Consider the following 19,729-nt stretch of genomic DNA (forward strand, 5'->3'; position numbering starts at 1 on the left):
ATTTAATCTATTTCGTAGTGCTGGAGAGATATAGCCGCTCTACTGCAGCCCGTCTGAACTATAAGTATAAATTGATTATTGCAAATATCTCGGTTTCTATTGCAAATACGTCAAAAGTGATCAGAAACGATTTTATAGAAAATTGTATTGCCTACATTTTTTGTTTCGACCTTTTTTTCATATATTTTCATGCTTTCGAGATATATTTAAAAAAGGGATTTTTGGGGTAGTTTTTATTCATTTTCTATCCCCTAAATGAAATTCAACATTTTTTAACAATAAATCCTTTGAATATATGCTAAAATAAACTTATATTGAAAAATGCAGGCTTGCCTTTTGCATGGTAATTTAAATCCTCATTTTATTGGACTAAGACTAATGTGTGCATTGTTCTTTTGTTCAAATAGGTTTTCTTCAACACTGCTTATCCTAAAACTCCTTGATCCCTTCCTACTTTGCCATAATAGTGTCCCTGAAGCAGTTTGGATCCAACAGCAAAAACCGAGAAAGGGGTAAGTCTCAATCCTGGGTTTATTTAACCATCACTGAGTTATTATTTAATGTATTCTGTGTTTTGAGTTTATCATATCCATTACAGAACATAACATTTGGTCCTATTCGAGTCGGATTGGTGGTTATAAAAACTTGGATTGTTTTATCTTTTCTGGAATCGGTTAGCAGTATAAAAAACGGCAGTAGTCAGGCCTTTAGCGGTGTTGTCATATTGTTCAGTATATCGGGTATATTTGAATTACGGTCAAGTAAAAATATTGAACGGTTTGGTATGATCTGAATTTCGGAAGGTGAAATTTGCAATCGGACATCAAGTTTCCATTGGAAATTATTAAAGTCAAAATGGGTACGGTAGCAGATAGGAAATTTAAAATGTTAACGGCAAAAAAAGAGTCTCTCTTCTCTATTTTGCAGAAACTATACAATCTATCAAAATCATTGGGAACGGCCCAAGAAGTTGAAGCTTTTAAAATATCATATTTGACTCTAGATACTACTAGAGAAGCTTTGAATTTGGTATTAGATCAGATCAATGAAGTGCAGTTTGAAATAGATGATGAATTTGTACCAGATTATAAGCTTCTTTCAACTATTAATCAATTGTGTTGTCACATTCATATGGCTGCAAAAGGAATTCAAAGACCTCCTGATCAATTCAGGCAATCTAATAGTAATAGCGGCAATATTATAGTAGATAATAGATTACCTCCGTTTCCGAAAATTGAATTACCTGAATTTTCGGGAGAAATACGGCAGTGGGAAACATTTCATTCGCTCTTCAAGAGTATGATTCACGATAATGCATCTTTGACAGATTTACCCAAAATTCATTATTTAGTGGGAAGTTTACGAGGACCGGCCTCGGGAATTTGTGCGGGATTTTCTATCACCGGCGATAATTATAATATTTTGTACAAGGCTCTGACCGAAAAGTATGAAAATAAACGGATGTTAGCAGACAGTTATTTACAACAAATTTTTGATTTCAAGCCGTTGCAAAGTGAATCGGCAAGAAATTTGGATGTATTTCTAGAAAGATTTGACGTAGCGGTCTCGGCATTGAAAAAATTGAATTTATCAGATTTGGCAGACTTCATGTTGTTGTATCAGGCTTTAGCTAAGTTAGATCATAATTCTGTAAGGGTTTTTGAAATGAAACAAGAGAGCTCCAAAATTCCAACTTATGAAGATTCAATAAAATTCATACAAAATCAGGCAAAAATATTACGTCGGGATAAAACAACATCGGTGTCGAATAATAATAATAAGCCGATAAAGACAATCAAAACGTTTGTGGTAAATCAACGGAAAAAAGAAGGAATGACATGCGTTTTCTGTCAGAAAACAGGTCATTACTTGGGTAGATGCGATAAATTCAAGTCTTTGTCACCGGGACAAAGATATGAAGCGGTTAGGGACAATGGCTGGTGCTACAATTGTTTGTCAAACAAGCACACAGTAAAAAATTGTCCTAACGAGCGGTTGTGTGTGGAGTGTTCCAAAAAACATCACATTTTACTTCATTTGGGAAAACCAAATTCAGTTAGTGGATCGAATGGGGATGCGGCCTCAGGGTCAAACATTGAGATGAGGGAAACGGTTAGTAATGATACATCAACGGTTAATGTGCATTTATGTTCAGAACCTAATCCGGTTTATTTAAAGGATGATTCCAACTATACAACTTTGCTTGCGTCTATGGTTGTTTTCGTGGAAACAAGTTTAATTGCAGGTGCTACAGCTAGATTTATTTTAGATTCCGGTAGTGAAGCCAATTTACTGACAATCGGATGTTGTAAAAGGTTAGGCTTGAAGATTTCAAAAAATTATTCTTCGGTTTACGGTTTGGGAGGCTCTATTCAGAAAGTTAAGGGAAGTACAATTTTTACAGTTGTTTCACGGTATAATCCACAAAAGAAATATACAGTTGGGGCTCTAGTGCTTGATAAAATCACTAACAAATTGCCAAAATTTAAAGTTGACATTAGCGCATTTCCCACTTTACAAAAAGTGGGATTAGCGGATAATAATTTCGATAAACCTGCGGAAATCGATGGAATTTTGGGAGTGGAAATGTTTGCTAATATATTGGAAGAGGGTCGGATTACGAGGGTATCGGGTTCTCCTGTAGCGATGAAAACCACTTTAGGTTATGTTGTTATGGGACAATTTCCAATAGTACGGCCAAATCAGTCAGTATTTTTCTCAGTGCAGGAGGAAAATTCAATTGATCAACTTGTTCGTAAGTTTTGGGACCTTGAGGAAATACCTAAAGGTTTTGCTATGAATCCCGAAGATATAGAATGTGAAAATATATATACCAGTACCTTTAGTAGGGACTCATCGGGACGATTTACAGTGCCGTTACCTTTCAAATTTCCGCCGGAAGGAAGTTTGGGAAATTCGCGGAATAATGCACAAGTTCGGTTACTTTCTTTGGAAAAAAGACTTGAAAGGGATTCAAAGTTACGGATTGAATACAATAAAGTAATGCAGGATTTCATAGACCAAGGTCATATGAAATTAGTAAATATTGACCCTAATGAAGCGTCATCGTATTATATTGGTCATCATCCAGTGATTAAACCAAGTAGTACAAGCACTCCGGGGCGGATAGTGCTAGACGCTAGTGCTCCTACGGATAATAATGTTTCTTTAAATGATATCTTATACCGGGGAGGCAAGTTGCAGGCAGATTTAGTTACTTTACTATTGAATTTTCGGTTGTTCAAGGTAGCATTGACAGCAGATGTTCGGCAGTTATATAGGCAGATCAATGTTATTGAGAATCATTGGCGTTATCAAAGGTTATTGTGGCGTTTTAGTCCAGATCGTCCAATTGACACTTACGAAATAAAAGTTGTAGCTTTTGGAATAAAATCGTCACCTTTTTTGGCTTTACGCATTATCAAACAACTAATTGAAGACGAAGGAGAAAAATTTCCACTGGCGGCGAAATGTGTGTCAAGAGATATTTATATGGATGATTTTTGCACAAGTATAAATTCGGAAAAGGAAGCTGCGCAATTATACAAGGAATCAGTTGATTTATTTCAAGCTGGTTGTTTTGACTTAACAAAATGGGCTACAAATTCAAAGGCACTATATTGAATGACATTCCCATAGAAAAGCGGTTAGCTGGAAATGTATTTTTCTCCTCAGATACACAGGTATTAGGTATACAATGGCATACAGAAACTGACGTTTTCAGTTTCAAGGTGCATAAACCGGATCAGAAATGTACAAAACGAACAATGTTGTCGACGGTGGCTAAATATTATGATCCGATTGGGTTGTTGGCACCTTTCATTTTGTATTTGAAAATATTGATAAAAAATTTGTGGACATTGAAATTGGAATGGGATAAGATGCCTCCAGAGAATATTTTAGAAATTTGGGAAAATATACGATCGGAATGGGGAGAACTTGAAAATTTTAAAGTACCTAGGCATATAGGAGCAATAGAACGAAACCCTGTAATGGTTTTAGCTTTCGCGGATGCTAGTTTGAATGCATATGGAGCTGTCGTCTACTTACGCAGTGTACTATCGAATAATGATGTGGAAGTTCAGCTGGTGTGTGCCAAGTCAAAGGTATCTTCGGCCAAACGATTAACCGTTCCACGGTTGGAACTTTTAGCTGCTCTGTTGCTTTCTAATTTGGTTAAATATGTTTTAGAAACCTATAAAGAACGGATTTTGATCACAAAAACTTTAGCTTTTTCAGATTCTTCCACTGTTTTAAGCTGGTTAAAATCTTCTCAATCTAGGGATGTATTTGTTGCGAATCGTATCGTTCGAATCCAGGAAAATATACCAAAAATCAAAATCAAAATGTTCTTCATTAACTATTCTCCATACAATTTTAAGGTATTTTTTTGTGGTGTTTATAAAATATATAGAATAAAAAATATATATACAAATATACAAAATGTACACAAGGGTTTCCCCAATGGAGTGGGACAGTGGTAAGGATTGGGATGGGTAGTGAATGGGGTAGAGGGAGTGGCAGGAAAAGACCCCGATACATTTGCGCTCTCAAGAATTCCGCACGGAAGAGAAAAGCGCCTCCACACAGTCCCCCGATGGGACAGTGGGAGACGCCCCCGCTGGTGTTGGCGGTTGGCTCTCCACTCAAAAACGCCTTATATCAGCCTCATATATAGTTTTCCGCTTCCTGCCGAGGCTTACGCGGAAGTTGTTATTCTGTCGCATTTCGGTACTTCTCAGAGAATCATTCGTCTGTTTGTTGGTAGCAGTTGTCGATATCCCCCTGGAAAAAGTTCATTAAAAAACCAGGTAAGAGTATTTCTGTTATCACGTCATCATGTGTGCGTGAATACTCTTATCCGAAGTTTCGTGGTATCACATCGAAGGCATTCAAAACCCGGCCGATTGTTTATCGCGTGGTTTAGTTCCTGAACAATTAGTTAGACATCCTCAGTGGTTACATGGACCCGCATGGATAAAATTACCCCCAAATGAATGGCCTTGTTTTCGTCAGGAGGCTAAAAATTTCGGGAAGAAAGATATAATTGTACTGAACAATAATACGGACTCAGAAGATCATCATCCTCTACTAGATTAATTAGAACGGTATTCATCGTGGCATAAAATTTTACGAATAATAGTATGGGTTTTAAGATTTTTGAAAAGTAGTCCTAATAAGAAAATTATTTCATCAAAGGATCTCCATACTGTTGTTGAAGTCAAATAGATCTGGCTCATCAAGATTAATTAAATTACACCCTTTTTTGCAAGATGGATTGCTGAGGGTGGGGGGTAGATTAGCTAATTCAAATTTGAATTTTTGCCAGAAACATCCTTTGATTCTTCCAGCTAAAGATATTCTGACTGAAAAATTGGTAGATTTTCATCATAAGATCAATCTTCATACTGGTGCTCACTTATTAGAGGCTATTTTGCGGCAGAACTATTGGATTTTAGGAGGAAGAAATTTAATTAGGAGTAGAATACACAAATGTAATCATTGTTTTCGTTTGAAGCCTAAGAATGTAGAACCCCTTATGGCGGACTTACCCGCTGCCAGAGTTAGGGAAGCTCGTGCATTCTTACATACAGGGGTCGATTACTTCGGGCCACTTAAAATTACATTGGGTAGGAAACGAAAGGCATCAGTGCATAAAGCTTATGTTAGTTTATTTATTTGTATGGGGGTGAAAGCTATCCATTTGGAATTGGTCAGTTCTTTATCAACCGATCATTTTTTACAAGCTTTCAAAAGATTTATAGCTAGAAGAGGCCCAGTACGGGTTATTTATTCCGATTGCGGGAGGAACTTTGTAGGGGCGAAATCAATTCTTAAAGAATTGAATGAACATATCAACTCTCAAGATTTCGTTAATTCATTTGAAACGGATTTAGGAATAAACGGAGTCGAATGGAAATTTAATACACCTTTTTCTCCGCATCAAGGTGGTTTGTGGGAAAGTAACGTCAAGGCGGTAAAAAATCATATTTATCGGGTAATCGGTAATCAGGTATTAACGTTTGAGGAGCTTTCAACAGTACTGACTCAAATTGAAGCACTATTGAATTCCAGACCTTTATGTCGTTTATCCATGGCCCCTGAAGCATTAACTTCAGCACAATTTCTCACATTGGTTCCTTTCCGGGGTCTTCCTTCAGAGGACGTGACAGCGGTGCCTATTAATAGACTCAACCGATTTCAGTTGATCGATAAAATGGTACAGGATTTTTGGAAACGCTGGAGGACGGAATATTTGACGATTCTACAAATGCGTTCGAAATGGACTAAAGATATTCCCAATATAACTGTGGGTTCAGTAGTTATCCTGAAAACGGATAACGCTCCACCCTTACATTGGCCCTTAGCCGTGGTTTCAGACATACATCCAGGAAAGGATGGCAGGGTGCGGAATGTCACTTTAAAAACCAGCAAAGGAACATTTAAACGTCCTGTTGCAAAGATATGTCCTTTGCCCACCCAATAAATGAAAATTATCTTCTTATTCAATTTTTTTTATTTTATACTGATGTTTGATTGGATTTTTCGACTTCTTAAGTTCTTTGTTTTTTCGAAAAGTATGAAAAAAAATCAATTTTTCAGGGTGAGGGGTAAGTTTTGGCATGCATATATTTAAGGAAAATTAATTTAAGTTTCGGCAACATCGCTCTCGGTTTTGATAGAATAAATCTAATTAGTTGAGTAGTTTTAGTTTTGAAATTAGAAATATTCGGAACGGCTGGATCGGAAGAGAAATAAGATACGCGCTGGTGATTCTATCGTATAATATAGACTAATGTGTGCATTGTTCTTTTGTTCAAATAAGTTTTCTTCAACACTGCTTATCCTAAAACTCTTTGATCCCTCCCTACTTTGCTATAATAGTGTCCCTGAAGCAGTTTGGATCCAACAGCAAAAAACGAGAAAGGGGTAAGTCTCAATCTTGGATTTATGTAACCATCACTGAGTTATTATTCAATGTATTCTGTGTTTTGAGTTCATCATATCCATTACAGAACATAAGACTAGTGGTTTCAAGGAGGTGTCTGCGATACCACCCCAAACCTTTATACCGTATGTTATATGTGTCTGAATCAGTGTGTCATGAAGGATTGACATATATTTCAAGTCAAATATTTCTCTGTAGACTTCAAACCTGTTGGCCATGCTCTTTAATTTTTTTGAAACACAGTCTGCGTGGCAGTTCCATCTGAGGTGACTGTCTATCACAATTCCCAAATATTTAATGTGGAAAGCTGAAGGGATCTTTGTGAGGCCGCTGTTGAATTCAAGTTGCCTATAACATATGTTGGGAGATTATCGCTGTAGCATGTGAAAGGAAGAAAAAATGTTTTTTTGTGGCAAAAATTAAAATCGAGAAAGGTAGGAAATCATAATGAAGAAAAGAGAAATGAAACTTTCTATGTTTTTTACCACTTTTATTTGTAACTAACGTTACTGCAGTTTCGTCCTATACGGACATTTTCAAACTTATACAATAAACTAACGATGATTCACTACATTCGCCATTATATACCAGACCTGTAGGTACTTATAGAAATAGAGGTACTTGACTTGATTGAGTACCTGACTTTACAGTTCACAATGCGGATGTGCCAATTTAAAAACCGGCAAGTAAACTAAATCGATTTGATCATTCAACAGGTTGCACCCGCAATGTTTATGCTTGTGAATTTCCAAGAATTCTAAATAATTGAGTTTGCAAACTTTCCTGGCATAGTGCTGAATTTCCGTATCGGTTAAATTCGGAAACTTGTGGTTGCATGCCAAGGAATGGTTTGAAAACGTTGAATAATTTTTTCCTAGTCTGAAGGACCTTTCATGTTCAGCATACCAATTTTGGAAATTTCGACCACATTGTCCCACATAAACACTATTACACTCCGGACACTTAAGCCTATAAACTCTAGTTTTTTTCCTTGGCATACAACCACAAGATTTTGAATCTTAAACGATACGGAAATTCTGCACTATGCCACGAAGGGTTACAAACTCAATTATTTTTAGAATCCTTGGAAATTCACAAGCATAAACATTGCGGGTGCAACCTGTTAAATGATCAAATCGATTTACTTTACTCGCCGGTTTTTAAATTGGCACATCCGCATTGTTGAACTGTAAATTCAGGTACTCAATCAAGTCAAATACCTCAATTCCTATTAGTACCCACAGGGCTGGTATATAATGGCGAATGTAATGAATCATTGTTAGTTTATTGTATAAGTTTGAAAATGTCCGTATAGGACGAAACTGCAGTAATGTTAGTTACAAATAAAAGTGGTAAAAAACATAGAAAGTTTCATTTCTCTTTTCTTCGTAATCATTTACTGTTCCTATTGGATAAAAGGTATAATTGAAATTTTTGGCATGAAATAAATCCAAAACAGGCACTTTTTTCAATCACCAGAAATGCAATACCTCTTCTCTACGAGCCAAAACATCATCTCCTGCTTGGTGAAACGCGCGTCGAGAAGAGTATCGCATTTCTGGTGATTGGGAAAAGTACTTGTTTTGAATCCCTATTGGATGTTCATTTCTCAAATTATCTCAAGATAGCTAGATCTTCATAATTTACTCCGAATAACGGTTAACAGACACAAAATTGAGAAGTCTAGAATTGTCTGATATAATAATTAATGAGCTGCAAAATTTAATAGAAAAGGAACAGCTAAATATAAACGAAGAAGTATAAGCAACATACGGTAGATTTGAGAACTTTCCTCTTTTTGACTTTATAGCGGCGCTTTCATTACAAAGCACACCACAGGAAATGCCAATAATTCCGTAATGGCGAACCTCAACCGTTTCACGTGTGAGCAACTACTCAGCGTCTCGATCCTTTGTCGCTAGAACAATCTACACCAATTAGCACCGCACAAAATTCGTGTTCATTATGGAGTAACTTCACTCAGAAGTTATGCACATTCATGAATAGGCGATGAAAATTACAAGTTTGTGTAAATACTAGTCGAATTTGGCTACTCCCTTAGAATTAGGATATTTCCTCCTTGGACCATCTCTAGATTATTATACAGGGTGTCCCTGGACTTCCTCTTTTCCTCTCGGGAATGTATAGATGGGGTCAAAATATCACCAGTACTTCATATAACTTTTTTTCCTAAAAGTCTTCGTAACCAAGTTACGGGCCCTCGAAGTTACAAAATGAAAAATGTTTTTTTTTGATAACTTTCCAAGTGAATATTCAAAACCATCCAAATTTTGGTAATTGACTAAACAAATGAATTCCGTCGATGAGCTTTCATGCAGGAGTCAGTTGTTTTGCTACAAAGTCAGGAACGGACTACCCCCGATGGTCCACACCCCAAAACTTTGAAATGACAGATATTTTTCAATATTTTTCAACAAAATAAGGTTACTTGGACAATTTTATGAATAAAAGTACTCGTGTGGAAAGTCGATCGGAGCAACGAGTCTTGATAAAAATGTAGTTCTACTCGACGACATCAAACCCGCTCGTCCACCATTATTTGAAATGAATAATTATCAAAGCAGAAATAATAATGATAACGTTAATTCAACAACATTTATAACAGGAATAATACAAAGTATGCTAAAATGAAGTCGTAAACAAAAAGTACAGTACCTATATGGAAGTTTAAGTCACAATTGTGATAGCAGATATTTTTTCAAAAGAAATATCAAGTTCTGTAGATTCGTGGTGTTTTTAAACTAACAAGCTACTCTACTGTGAAATATCGAATTCATTCCATATTTTGTATGTACATAATACGTGTGGAATAATCACGTTTCGTGTTGATCAGTTATCTGAATCTCATGAAACTCAACATTCGAATGTTTCAAATTCTTCTTCACAGCTAAACTGTTGAGGAGTTTCACTGATAATTATAATTTTATGGGAGAAATTCTTTAACACGAATCTAAATTTAGCTGAAAAAACGCACATCGGAAAAATATTTACTATACTAATAAAAAGCAAACGAATGAACTACAAAAACGGCTGCACATGATCAGGTGAAAAATATCCAGGGAATAATTATGTTCCATTTCTTTCACAGATGTTGACAAAAAAACCTTTTAGAAAGTTTTGATAAAAAATGAGAAACTGGAATGCGATTTTGTTTTGTTGAGTGGTGCGTTGTCATATGACTATCATTGTATTGTCAATATTCTATAGGATATTTTGAATTATTTTGATATGGCCGAACAGTTTACATTCAATGAATATGCAGATATGCATGTATTTTATGGACGAGCATTTTGTAATGCTGCAGAAGCTCGTCGTCTGTATTCCGAGCATTTTCCCAATCGAACGGTACCGTCAAGAGAAACATTCGAGCGTGTCGATCGCAGCTTGAGGGAGACAGGTATGTAATAATTGATAATCAATTTGAGCACGTTGTTTTATTTCGATATTATTGTAGGTACAGTTTTGCCAAAACGAGGTGGTGAGGGCGCTCCTAGGACTGTACGTACCGTTGTATTGGAGGAAAATATTTGGAAGCCGTCGCTGATGATCCTTCAATGAGCATCAGAAATCTATCAGAACAGTTCCATACATCCAAGTCCACTATTCATAGAATAATTAGGGAACAACTGCTCCACCCATTTCACATCCAGAAGGTACATGCCATGACACCTCAAGATTTTCCAGCACGACTGGAATATGCCAATTGGTTCATGGATAGGCAAAGAGAGGATATGACTTTTATTAATCGAGTTTTATTCACTGATGAAGCAGGTTTCAGTAGAGATGGAGTTATCAACTCTCATAATCTCCATATATGGGCCGAAGAAAATCCCCATGGGATATTGCAAACCAAACACCAACGGAAATTCAACGTGAATGTTTGGGCTGGTATCATAGGAAACCATCTTATAGGACCATTCGTTCTACAGGACCGATTGAATGGAGAACGTTATTTGGAGTTCATTCAGAACGATTTGAATGGACTTTTGGAACATGTTCCATTGCAAACCCGAAGAGATATGTGGTTTATGCATGATGGCGCTCCTCCTCATTTTAGTTTGATTGTGCGTGACCATCTGAACCATATTTTCCACAATAGATGGATTGGTAGAGGTGGGCCATATTCATGGCCATCGCGGTCTCCGGATTTAAATCCATTGGATTTCTTTCTGTGGGGGCATCTAAAAAGCCTTGTTTACGCTACACCTATTCACACAAGAGATGCATTGTTGAATAGAATAACATTACATTGTGAAGCCATACGAAACGACCCTGGAATGCTATTTCAAGTACAGAGAGGGTGTCTTCGCAGACTAAGAAAATGTATAGAGAGAGAAGGTGGTCATATCGAGCAGTTTCTGTAGCGGATTTTTCATTTCTGTTTGCTCTTGAGGCTCTTGAGTTTCGTTAGTTAAACGTGTTTGCATTATAAAAATTCGTTATGAACATTTTACCTATCATTTCCATTTTCCTTAAAAACTAATATTTTCGAATAATGGTAGACATCTCAGGATAAATGTTGTTGAATTAACGTTATCATTATTATTTCTGCTTTGATAATTATTCATTTCAAATAATGGTGGACGAGCGGGTTTGATGTCGTCGAGTGAAACTACATTTTTATCAAGACTCGTTGCTCCGATCGACTTTCCACACGAGTACTTTTATTCATAAAATTGTCCAAGTAACCTTAATTTGTTGTAAAATATTGAAAAATATCTGTCATTTCAAAGTTTTGGGGTGTGGACCATCGGGGGTAGTCCGTTCCTGACTTTGTAGCAAAACAACTGACTCCTGCATGAAACCTCATCGAAGGAATTCATTTGTTTAGTCAATTACCAAAATTTGGATGATTTTGAATATTCACTTGAAAAGTTATCAAAGAAAAACATTTTTCATTTTGTAACTTCGAGGGCCCGTTACTTGGTAACGAAGGATTTTAGGAAAAAAAGTTATATGAAGTACTGGTGATATTTTGACCCCATCTATACATTCCCGAGAGGAAAAGAGGAAGTCCAGGGACACCCTGTATATTGTGAACAAAATTTTTAACCATTGGAAGCTATAAAAACAAACAAATTGAATAGAGAACATTTTCCATGTTAGTATTTATTTTTCTTTTGAGCTCTGGAGCCTTAATATTATAATGGTTTTCATTTACGGTCTCACCTCTCGACATCTTTTTTTTGGAGAGTTACTTTGGACAAGAAAATCTCCAGAAAATCAATGAGTTTGTTCCAAAATACCTATTTTATTTTGATGTTTTGTTTTTATTATGTGTGTTTTGTTATTATTATTTTTTTTTTCACCGTAGTGTGCGCTGGTCAGGCCCTATCCTCCGAAGCCCCGATACATTCGGAAGGGCGCGCCAGCATTATCAACCAATGACCACTCCCCACGCCGTGGGGTGAGTGAGCATAGGGTCCGAGAATCATGTGCCCTGAGCAAGCGCAGTGAGCCAAGAATGACAGCCTTCTGCATCTGTGCGGCTAAGATTCGAGAGTAGAGAGGACATCATTCCACCAAGGATACCAATAATCAGAACAACCATCTTGACAGAGTGATCTGGATAGAGTCTGCGGAGTTCGAATAGAAAATCTCGATATCTTATCCGTTTTTCCTCCTCTTTTCTGACGATATTCGTCTTGCCAGGAGCTGAAAACTCCACGACAAATATCGTTTTGCTCTGGTGGTCGAGAAGGACCACATCAGGCTTATTAGCTTGTATGAGCCTGAGGGTGGGGAACGAATAGTTCCAATAAATTCGGCACTTCTCGTTCCCCACAACGGATTCAATATCCTTCGGAGCGTATTATTATTATTATTATTTGATATTATTGAATATTGAATCTAAAAAAATGGTTTAAAAAAACATGGCCATGACTTCAAATCTAGATGTATTTTTCAATGCTGAACAACTTTTCTAAATAACATTTCCCGAGATTTTTCAAAATAAGAGTACTTTACTCCTGTCTCAAAATCAAATATTTGAAGGCTCCTCGTATATTACGTGTGTTTTACTGTATTTTGTTGGTGCATGTTCAGTTTTAGAGGATGCACAAACTTTTATCAAGAATAAATTTTTGTCGAAAAACCCTCAATAAATAAGTTTCCCATATGGTTCACTTTCAGTCAAACACGTTCAAAAAACAAACTTACTGTATTTCACAAATTGCCAAGCTTTCTTCTCTGAATAGAGACTTCGTCAGGACGCTAAAATGAAATACAATAGAAAAAAACTAAAAGAAATGGACAATACTTACAAGTAATCTGAGTTTCACATTTAAAATTGAATATTGACGAATACATTTCAAAAAATTGAGGCATTGGTATTAATAATGTCATTTTCAGATATCTGATATTAGTAATGACATGTTCACAGTTTACTGTAATGCCAAGAGTGACATTATTATTGAAAAGATTTCTATTTCATAAATGCTCATTGAATTAATTTTATATATTCTTTTCTTTCTTTCTATTTGTAGTGTTTTTGATTTCTACATTTGTACGAAAATTACTCAATCATAGTTTTACGCATGTATAAGATTACACTTTTGACAAAGATACTGTTTGTGTATGTGTTAAATTTTTTTAGCAGAAAAATGTTTGTCGGCAAGATGTATTTCTTATGACATCAAACGTACATCTTTCTACGATTTTTCTAAATTGTTCATCCATCTATATAACAAATTAAAACAAGTCACGTTTTCCACCTTCTATGCCAGAAGTCAAAGATATAAAATGTTCACCTTTTAATTCAAATATATAAATAGATAATCACTTCAGAACTCCCGAAGGGCATGTCGAAGCGCATAACTAGCGCTGTGGAAATCTCCAGAGATTTACACAATTTGAGTACGTATTGTGTTGGTCTTCCTAGAGGTTTTAGACTAATTTGAAAGGAACAAATTGGCAATTAATACTGGTTTGGATGTTCCGGTTTCTGAATGAAATATACTGTCAGACTTAATATAAACCTAGACGAATAAGAGCGTTTATATAAATGGAGGTGAGCCGTGAAAGAAATGAAATAGTTTGATTGTTACGAAAGTGAAATTATTTAAGGCCCATGACACGTTCAGTAATAATGAACGTGTAAAGGTAAGAAACTGGAATGATCGCAAGTATTGAAGAGGTAATGAAGCGTATCCAGATATTTTGATATTTAAGCATCATTTTTAGCAGGGGCATTATTATTTCATCAGTAATTAGTTCAGTACTTCAGTGAACATTGTGGAAGGAAGATGGACGGATCTTTGGCTAGTGAAAATGAAAGTGAACACACCAAAAACGACTTGGTCGACGTACGGCTAAGCGAGGTCTCTGCTAAACAGCAGACTGAGGAGATATATGATTCAACAAGCGAAGAAATTCTTCGTAATTTCATAGAAACTTATGAAAGTCTTCCTGAATTATATAATTCGTCACTTGATATTTATATGTACTTGTGTTGCACTGTTTGGAACCTTTGGTGCAGTAATGAACATTACTGGAGTTTCACTGTTAGTGTCGTTATTTCAAATCTTGTTTTTAGAGCCTGAAATGCCCTTCCATCTGGTTGTCTTCTTTCGGGGAACTTCTCTTTGTAAATCCTAGATGCAAGGAGGCAGTTTCCGTTACTTTCCCCCAAATCATACACCATTTCCACCATATCTTCCAATAATAATTAATAATGAAATTGATTCAATCTACACGCGAAAGAAACTTCAACACATGGCGTCATGACAAATTCCGAGATTCATTTTTTGTTGGCAGTCATGGATAACTGGGTTTTTAGAGAATAAAGCAGTATAAATATCCTTTAGGTTTTTTTATGCATTTCTTACCGTTGATAACTATCATTAGATGGTATGAAAACTGCTGATATACTAGCGAATAGTTTGCATATTCGAAAAACAAATTTGAGTAAGTGAACGTAAGAAACAGTAATTTATTACACAAGGGAAAAAAGTATTAGATTTCAGCTCGAGATTGTGCCGAGAGCTAAAATCATTTTTCACGGGGACCGGGAAAAAAAATAATTTCATGAAAAGTGACATTTTGTTACCTGTCATCAGAGATAAAATGTCAAACTTTTTTCCCGTCACAGACAAAATACATTTTTTTGTGGTTATAACAATTTCTGAAACCTGGTATAATTTGTAAAATATCAGTTTTTCGTATAGTATACCTCTGACAAAAAATATTGAAACATTTTATACGAATGGAAAAATACGGGGTGTTTCATTTGGAAAAGTTGAATTATGTTTTTTTATCGACTTTTTTTGGGTAATTGTTACCTTCCACAATCTGAAAAAATATAAAATTATAATGGAGAACTTTATACAAGTGTAGAAGGGCAAACTTTTTAGTCTACCCCGATAAGTTACTGCATAAAAATCAAAGTATTTTTCACTAAGAAAAATCTTCTATTTATCAGTAACTTGTCGTATTTAACAATTTTGCCTATCAGAAAGATTATTAAGAAATGATACTTATCTTTTACGTTTCGGAGGCCAAAATCTGCCTCCGTCTTCAGAAATGGATAAAAAATTCGAATAAATTCGCAGTTATTCCTTTTTTGAAAGCTTATTTCTTTACTTCTTCGACAGATGTCAAAGGAAGTTTTGAAATATGAAATTATGTCAATGTTGTTGATTGACAACTGAAACATTCGATGTAATACAAGGTACTCTCCGATATCAGTTTGTTGCCATTTCGCCACTATCCAAAGTTTTCTTCAAGATGGGTAGCCAAGTACGGTCTATTTCTAAGGAGCTATTCGAGATACAATTCCCTCCAGACATGAGAATAAACGCTGATTCTTTTAGCTTACGTCTCTTAGAACGAGGCTCATTGGTAATCTTCCTTGTCCTATTCCATTCCACCCGATGTTCACCGTCTGATTTTAAAATGTGTTCTGATGATTTTGATCCTGTCAATTGTCTATTTTTTATATAATCTCGATGTTCATTCTCACGCACTTTCAATGGTCTTGAGGTTTCACCAATGTAACTTTTACCACAAGAACAATGTATTTTATAAATACAATTTTTTGTTTTTTCTTCAGTGTTGTTGGGTTTTGTATGTGTGAGTATAGATCTCAGTGTATTTTTGTTTTGAAAGTAGTTCTAACATCATATCTATTTCCAATTCGTCTTATTTTTTCAGATAGTCTTGGAATGTAAGGTATAACGTTCGTTGTAAAAGGTGTCGGTGGATGTTGAGTCGGTAATTGTTTAGTTGGATGTTGTTGAATTTGTGAAGCTGTTTGTATGTTCGTTTGGTTTTTAATTGACTCTTTATTTTCAATTGCATTTATCGTTGAATTTATGAAAGAATCTGGATAAGCGTTATCTTTCAAAACAGATTTAATTATTGATATTTCTCTATTGAGATTTTCAGTTGAATTGCATATCATTTTAGCTCTTTTGTAAAGGCAATTTATTATACCTTTTTTAACACTCGCATGATGATTTGATGTATAGTGGAGATATCTATTTGTATGTGTTTTCTTCCGATAAACATTTGTATAAAATTGATCTGATGACTTCTCCAACATTACATCAAGGAAAGGGAGTCGACCATCTTGTTCAATCAATATTGTGAATTTTATTGTCGGCTCCCGCTCGTTGATATAACTCAAAAAAGTAATCAGGTCATCATTGTTTCTATTCCAAACAGCAAAAATATCGTCAACGTATCTCCACCAAACTTTGGGACCATTCTGATAAGTTTTAACAAAAAGTGAAAGTGCGTGAGAATGAAAATCGAGATTATATAAAAAATAGACAATTGACAGGATCAAAATTATCAGAACACATTTTAAAATCAGACGGTGAACATCGGGTGGAATGGAATAGGACAAGAAAGATTACCAACCAATGAGCCTCATTCTAAGAGACGTAAGCTAAAAGAATCAGCGTATATTCTCATGTCTGGAGAGAATTGTATCTCGAATAGCTCCTTAGAAATAGACCGTACTTGGCTACCCATCTTGAAGAAAACTTTGGATAGTGGCGAAATGGCAACAAACTGATATCGGAGAGTACCTTGTATTGCATCGAATGTTTCAGTTGTCAATCAACAACATTGACATAATTTCATATTTCAAAAATAAGCTTTCAAAAAAGGAATAACTGCGAATTTATTCGAATTTTTTATCCATTTCTGAAGACGGAGGCAGATTTTGGCCTTCGAAACGTAAAAGATAAGTATCATTTCTTAATAATCTTTTTGATAGGCAAAATTGTTAAATACGACAAGTTACCGATAAATAGAAGATTTTTCTTTGTGAAAAATACTTTGATTTTTACGCAGTAACTTATCGGGGTAAACTAAAAAGTTTGCCCTTCTACACTTGTATAAAGTTCTCCATTATAATTTTATATTTTTTCAGATTGTGGAAGGTAACAATTACCCAAAAAAGGTCGATAAAAAAACTGATTCTTTTTTCCTCCACAAAAAATGACTTTCGTTGAATATTGAATTATGTCTGTTTGAAAATGAATGAAACTTGACGGGTTTTACCGAGCACCCTATATATTGTTTTTGAAAGTTGAGATTCCAGAAATCAGCATAATGATGTTTACTAACTATTCCTAAAAAAATCCACCTGATTGCTATCGACATGCCGGGGGTGAATTAAAAAAAATTGTCTGCAAAATAGGTTTTCCTGGAATAACTTGGCAATGCCGCAATGGAATATGTAATCGAATTCACATACTGGGTGTTCTATTTAAAAAAATATAACTTTGGCTGGCCACGCAGCTGAGCGTGGCCAAATTTCAGCTGAATCACCCAGTATGTGAGAAAATAATTTAAAAAAATAGTATTTATCGATATGACTGCGAATGACAGAGAAACACGTGTTGCGTTTTTTAACAACTGTTTAGTGAAAATGTCACAATAAAGTGTGAGATTTGTGAACTTCTGTATTATGAATCAATATTTGGTCCGGCAGCATTTTAATCCGCGAAAGTATTTTGAATAAAAAATTTAGTAAATTAAAAATGGTTCAACAGGAAGATAATTTTTCTTGGGCAAAGATTGTTTTTCAATATTTCAATCCAAAATATTGAACAGGAATCCATATTCTTTTTCCCCCATTCAATAAACAAGTTGTGAAAAGAGCCTTCACTGAAGTAGGAAATATCCTTAGTATGAAATTTATGTTTACAGCGGAATTTCTTTCGATAGGTAAGGCGATATTATGCTTTTCAAAGACCTTACATATCAAGCATGAGATTCGACGAACCAGTTGATATTTATGAAATTTTAATATGTGCAGGGTCACAAAGATCATGCTCCGGATAAACCCTTGTGTGCATAACTTCAAGATCGTTCAGAAGAATTCATAAATCCTGAAATGTCGGGTTGATTTCCATAATAAAACTTTTAAGGCATATTTCGATTCAACCGTTTTTTCCAAGTGATTACATAGGGAAATTCAAGTTACCCACAAGTTGAGAATAGTGAATATTGAATACTGAAATTATGGATCCCGAATAGAAATTTGTGAAAAATATGACTTTTACATTGAAAAAATTCCTCACGAGTACTTTTCATAGTATATATTCTACATTCAAGATATGACTTAGGGTGAAATGAATTTTTTGAAAAACAATTGTTTCAAAAAAGCGTAAGCAACTCAGAAACAGTAATTCCACAACGGAAAAGAAAGTTCTATCTAATTTTCTTACAGTTCCATTGTTTTAATGCAATGGTTTTCATTATTCATTTCGTAGATATTTAAGGCATTCAATAGTAAAATATTGATCACGTGAGAACATGACACTTGAAGAAAATGCCATTTTTTTCGAATGATATACCATATACTTCCGAAACGTTGGGGGTTTGGTGTACGATATTTTTTTTAGTCACATCATTGGAAGCTAATGGACGTCATTTATCATATTGAATAATTTCAATTCATAACATCGTCCAGAAAATAAAATACACTACTTACGCCACGTAAAAGTTACTACATTATCTATGAACTGAGAGGGGTATATTTTTAAGAGAGATGAATTTTGGGAAAGAAAGGTTTCGGCTTTCTACTACTCCATCTTGATACAAAAAAAGTGGGAATCTTCCAAAGAAACGAAGGCAGCAATCAATTTAAAAAGAAGTAACTGTATACATACATGTGTAGACCATGTAATGAAGTAATTTTCAGACATAAAATATAAGAAAAAGCCCTTCTGAAACAGCTACTTTCATATAAACATTGAATTACGCGAAAATAAAGATCCTCTCGAAACAAATACTTTTGAATCTAAAGAAATAAACTTCAAATGTTCAAGCTCATCTCGGATATACCTACACAGTAGGTTGAATGGACTGATGCCTATCAGAAAACAACTACTCAACTGGCTAATACCACGGATGGCTTTGGGTTATATCCGACAGGCGTCAGTGCAGGAATTTTCACATAAAATTTCCTGCATATGCAATTGGCAATACAACTGAAACAACTTCAATTTTGGAACGGGCACACTTGTAGACCGGTTTCGGGTTCCTTAGCCACTCGTCAGTGCAAGATAGTGACCATCATCGACCTAAAGTCAATGATATTTCACAATTGAAAATCGAATACTTTTATATAAATACTGAATTATAAAGAAGAACTTTTCTATATTCAGTTCGTATTCCAATCATTCGTTATGGAATTGAATCAGATATCATTCATAGGATTTCTACACGATATAGTAAATGGGAATGGTTAAATTTCACTTACATGGAACACTTTCATTCTCACTGGTGGACATTTGATGTTTC

General features: G+C 35.2%; 1 protein-coding gene and 1 long non-coding RNA gene across 3 annotated transcripts in view; both read right to left on the reverse strand.

Annotated features, from left to right (window-relative positions):
* Positions 1-13,251, reverse strand: part of LOC141480571 (uncharacterized) — a 34,105-nt gene extending 20,854 nt beyond the window's left edge. The window contains exons 1-2 of the long non-coding RNA XR_012464429.1: positions 13,234-13,251; positions 13,130-13,183 (exon numbers count right to left, since the gene is read on the reverse strand). This is a non-coding gene — a long non-coding RNA (uncharacterized lncRNA). The remainder of the gene's footprint in view (positions 1-13,129; positions 13,184-13,233) is intronic.
* The window catches only part of vex (somatomedin-B and thrombospondin type-1 domain-containing protein), a 529,487-nt gene that overhangs the window by 41,814 nt on the left and 467,944 nt on the right, over positions 1-19,729 (reverse strand). The gene's annotated exons all lie outside the window — the stretch shown is intronic.

The sequence above is a fragment of the Leptinotarsa decemlineata genome, unplaced genomic scaffold (assembly GCF_025532065.1).
Source record: "Leptinotarsa decemlineata unplaced genomic scaffold, Ldec_3_MD MMD2_P_RNA_scaffold_9, whole genome shotgun sequence".
Taxonomy (NCBI): domain Eukaryota; kingdom Metazoa; phylum Arthropoda; class Insecta; order Coleoptera; family Chrysomelidae; genus Leptinotarsa; species Leptinotarsa decemlineata.